The sequence below is a fragment of the Alosa pseudoharengus genome, unplaced genomic scaffold, assembly GCF_046254945.1.
Source record: "Alosa pseudoharengus isolate Yale_2024_CS ecotype anadromous, Long Island Sound unplaced genomic scaffold, YU_APseudo_1.1 YU_APseudo_1.1_scf_14, whole genome shotgun sequence".
NCBI lineage: Eukaryota > Metazoa > Chordata > Actinopteri > Clupeiformes > Clupeidae > Alosa > Alosa pseudoharengus.
The window spans coordinates 30,988,211-30,993,210 of NW_027468609.1; the positions used below are offsets into that span (position 1 = coordinate 30,988,211).

Genomic DNA, 5,000 nt, shown 5'->3' on the forward strand with positions numbered 1-5,000 from the left:
ACAATTTCAGCCAGCCTCAGCCTGTTTCGTAAATACAAGAGACATTGCCCAAACACTGTGAGTGCTGAGTGGTGAGGTGCAGTGTGTGTTGTTGTTGTTTGCTGTGTGTGTGTGTGTGTGTGTGTGTGTGTGTGTGTGTGTGTGTGTGTGTGTGTGTGTGTGTGTGTGTGAGTTTGGTGATGTGTGCAGCTGCTCCCCTGTATGCTCCAGTTGCTCTGACCACGCTTTGAACTGTCGAAGAATCTGTGCTCTTTTGTGTGCACATGTTTCAGGAGCAAAGGCTCTCCCTGCAGTGATGATGAGTGTGTTCATGTGTGTTCATGTGTGTGTGTGTGTGTGTGCGCACATTTGTGTGTATGTGTGTGTCTGTGTGCGTCTGTGTGTTTATTTGTAGATAACCATAGTCTCTGTGAAGGGCTAACTGTATGTAGAGGATGAACATTATTGTTTGCATTTGTTTGTGCAAAGTGTTGGTGCCTGCTAGTGGTAGATGTGTGTTTCTGGGCCCTATTTTAATGGTCTAAAACGGAAGTGTCTTTGCGCAAAACGCAATTCACTTTGTGGGCGGATCTCGGGTGCTGATGCTATTTTACCGGCGGGATATTTGACTGTTACGCCCGACGCAAATCTAAAATGGGGTTGTCTGAAGTAGCTACATTAATCATGGGTGTGGTTTGGGCGTAACGTGCAATAAACCAATCAGAGCGTCATCTCACATTCCCTTTAACAACAGGCACGCTTGTTCCATAGCTGATTGCTATTATGGTGGCGTATTTGCCAGGTGCAGCCAGGAGCGTTCACAGCGCTATAATCACTGTTCAGTTGGGAACAGTTAGCTATTGATTTTTCATCTTGACAAAATGTAATATAGAATTGTCACAAAGACATACTTTCCGATGTTTTGGGATCATTCTCACTGAATCACGAGGTTATGAATGCATGGTGATATATTTGCAATGTACAATGTAATCTAACATTACCTCTCTATAGACAATGCATATCTTCTGTCAGTTAATCTCTTCTTTCCCGTGCTGCCGCTGGGGCATTAGGGTTAAATGGCATCGGCATGCAGTTCAACATCACGTCTCCTTAAGTCCTCTAACATTTCCTAATTTATGTCATCAACACATCAGTGATTCGTGAAAATGTGTAGGCTACGCTAGATTTATGCCTATTTTTTCACATGGACACCACACTGATTTCCCTCGAGTGGTAATATTTTTCTTTGAAATTTTGTATGGTTTACAGAAATGGGAACTACATTGTATAGATGAGAGGAGCTAAGTGTGCGTTGCGCAGCACAGGCGGCCAAGCAAGGGCTTCGTTTAAGTTGACCTAACTTTCAACTCTGCACAGTATCCCATTAACTGCGTGACAGTAGACTATTTACAATATTTTCTGTAAAGCAGAGTTTGTAAACACGTTATCATCAACTTAATTCACGCACAACATTTATTTGAGCAGGAGAGAGAATAACAATGAATGGATGCAGCAACTACAGAAATTGTACAGAAATTGTAACCATACTTGCTGCTTTCTTGTACTATCTGTTGCTGGTTAACAGCACATGAAAAGCTGATTTAAGCTAATTCACTAACTCAAGACTTCAAGGCCATCATGGATATAAAACGTTTTTTGAAAATAACGAAAGGATGGAGGGAACATAGCAAAGCTTGGAGTTATTTCAGATGGGCTACAACAAGGTAGGCAAAATGATGGTGCTTAAAACCTTAAACAACGGTAAATTGGAACAAAACTAAAGGTAACTTTAGCCTTTATAGGGCTGTAAAGTTGTCCAGATTAATAGGTCGTAATTAGGCATTGTTGTAAAGATATTGCATGTAGATGTTGTACTAGCCTATATAGGCTACTAAATATTTAGGTCACCAATGCACGAACAAAACCGGGAAATGGACAAATATTATCAAGGCTTTGAATGTTTCCGTCTGTGCACGGGGGTGTCTGTAGATTGGTGTGCAACGCATTCATTCATGCACGCCTGTGGTCATGCATGCGCCCTTAAAATAGCATCTGCATTTTCGCCACAGACTTTAGACCAGGGAGTTCCTGGTCTGTGGCGGAATTGTTTTCTGAAACTGCAAAATATCAACAGTGAATGTTTGCGCCGGAACACGCCCCGTCTTTTCGCTGAACCGCCCCCTTGGGCGCAATCGAATTCCCTAATTTACAGGCATGTACCTGTGGAGGGAAAATTCCAATATGCGCTGACTGCAAAATAGGAAAGACAAACGCGCGAGTATACAAAGTCAATTGCGCCGGGACGGAAGATAGAGCCCTCTGTGTGTGTGTGTGTGTGTGTGTGTGTGTGTGTGTGTGTGTGTGTGTTTGTGTTTGTGTTTGCATCATGTATCTGGGTGTACATCTATCTGGGCTAAAAATGTGCATGCAAGCATGTATATACATACTGCATATGTGGTTGCTAACAATGCCTTATATTTATGTGTACATTATATGTGTGTGCAGACATACATGTGTGTGTGTGTATGTGTGTGTGTGTGTGTGTGTGTGTGTGTGTGTGTGTGTGTGTGTGTGTGTGTGTGTGTGTGTGTGTGTGTGTGTGTTATCGTGATACACACTACGTTGCATTATTATGAAAGCACTGGGCTGTGTGAGAACAGGCTGTCCCTGTAACATAGTCTGAGTGAAGATGTCCGACCGCTACCCTCACAAAGGGATTTTGGGCAGCAGCTTAGTCGGGGAAGAATAGCACCGCATAATGCCTACTCTCCCTCTGCTGTCCTGCTGCCATGCCGGCCGTGCATTGTGTGTGTGTGTGTGTGTGTGTCTGTGTGTGTGTGTGTGTGTGTGTGTGTGTGTGTGTGTGTGTGTATGTGTATGTGTTTAGTTTATGTGTGTGTGTGTGTGTGTGTGTGTGTGTGTGTGTGTGTGTGTGTTTATGTATGTGTGTGTGTGTGTGTGTGTGTGTGTGTGTGTGTGTGTGTGTGTGTGTGTGTGTGTGTGTGAGAGAGAGTGTGTCTGTGTCACTTTCTTGAATATATACCCAAGAGAGGACAACTGTCAGTCCAGCTGTTGCAGCAGGATAGTGCATAGTGGATTTGAGCTGGTACACACACACACACACACACACTCACAGACACACACACACTCACAGACACACACAACCATGAATAGCCCCCCTCTACCACACATGAGGTACTTACACACTTACACTTCAATGCGTATCAACCTTGTGTTCTGTCAACCTTCATCCTTCCTCTTTATTGAAGGGGCTAAATACTGTGTGTGTGTGTGTGTGTGTGTGTGTGTGTGTGTGTGTGTGTGTGTGTGTGTGTGTGTGTGTTTGCATGTGTCCTCAGTATTCAAATGCCACAGCGGGATGCTATCCTCTGTTCTACTGAATCACTGCATCTAGTACCCTCACATCCCTCTGCCCCTTCCACACACAAACAAGACAAGCACACACACAAACAAGACAAGCACACACACACACACGCACGCACACACACACACACACACACACGAACACACAGTAGAACATCGAGTCCTTTGGTTGTGAGGAGTGTTGTCTTTGGGGAAGGAAGTCAAAAATAGAACAAATGTGCATGCCTATGTGTGTGTGTGTGTGTGTGTGTGTGTGTGTGTGTGTGTGTGTGTGTGTGTTTTTTGTGCCAATATGTGTGTGGATGTGCGTCTTTTTGTCCATATGTGAATGTCATTGTGTTTGTTGATGTGTATCCATGTGTGTGGGGTGTGTGTGTGTGTGTGACTAAAGCAGCTGCAATATTAAGACAGGTCCATCACGAGAATTAATTTTTGTTTATTTAACACCTCTGAGCCATCTGGCCCTGTGTATTATGACACCGCCGACATAGGCTTCATGAGAGTGTGTCTGGGTGCTTGTGTGTGTGTGTGTGTGTGTGTGTGTGTGTGTGTGTGTGTGTGTGTGTGTGTGTTTGTGTGTGTGTGTGTGTGTACGTATGTGTGTGTCTGGAGAGATGTGCAATTACGCAACAGTCTGGCCAGAAAGTGACGTCCGCCTCACCCAACACCATGGCGACTACTGTCACACTTGCAGCTCAATAATTCAAATGGCAGCCTGAGCGCTCATCTAACACAGACACACACACACACACACACGAACACACACACACACACACACACACACACACACACACACACACACACACACACACACACACACACACACACACACACACACACACTAAGTCAAAGTCTGGACCACCAGCACACCCCTCAGCAGGATCGATGTCGACCCCTGTTTGGGTTTTGTTACCCAGAAGGCCATGCATAGTGATCAGTCACTGTAGCTGAAACTTCAGCAGCCTGAGCTATGTTGCACACACACACACACACACACACACACACACACACACACATGCGAACACACACAAATCTCTGGATATACATCCATCTGGTTGCCTTGAAGGTCGCTCTGGTTGAAAATCTCATTTGATGTGCAGAGAAGCATCTGAGACGAGAAGGAGGGAGAGAGATAGAGGCGGAGAGATAAACGGCGAAAGAGAAACAGACACTGAAGGAAAAAAAGAAAAGCAAGAGTAAGAGAAATGAAATCCAAACGCAACCAGGCCCCGCCAGTGTGTGTGTGTGTGAGTGTGTGTGGGTGTGTTTGTGTGTGTGGATATTCATCTTGCCAGTACACTGTGTGCTGTCCTCAGCATCTGTCATCCAGCTGTTTATCTGAATGGGACAGGTAGTCTAACATCGCCGCACACGGAATCCAATTTAGGGCTATTTTATAGTAAATGAGTGAGGAGCAGGTCACTCAGACGAGAGTAGAGGAGAGGGAGAGAGAGAGGGAAGAAGAGAAAAAGAGAGTGATGAAAAAGATCATTTAAATGTGTAATGTACTGATATACACTTACAGGGGGGATATCAGTATTTTAGCAAGGACAGTGTGATGCTTGAGGAGAATGGCCACACTGATTCATCCTCTATATCACTCTACTTCATAGTGAACAGCATACATGGAGTGTTTT

The 5,000-nt window shown here is 44.6% G+C and overlaps 1 protein-coding gene across 2 annotated transcripts in view; it reads left to right on the forward strand.

Moving 5' to 3' along the window:
• The window catches only part of rxraa (retinoid X receptor, alpha a), a 133,096-nt gene that overhangs the window by 56,728 nt on the left and 71,368 nt on the right, over window positions 1-5,000 (forward strand). The gene's annotated exons all lie outside the window — the stretch shown is intronic.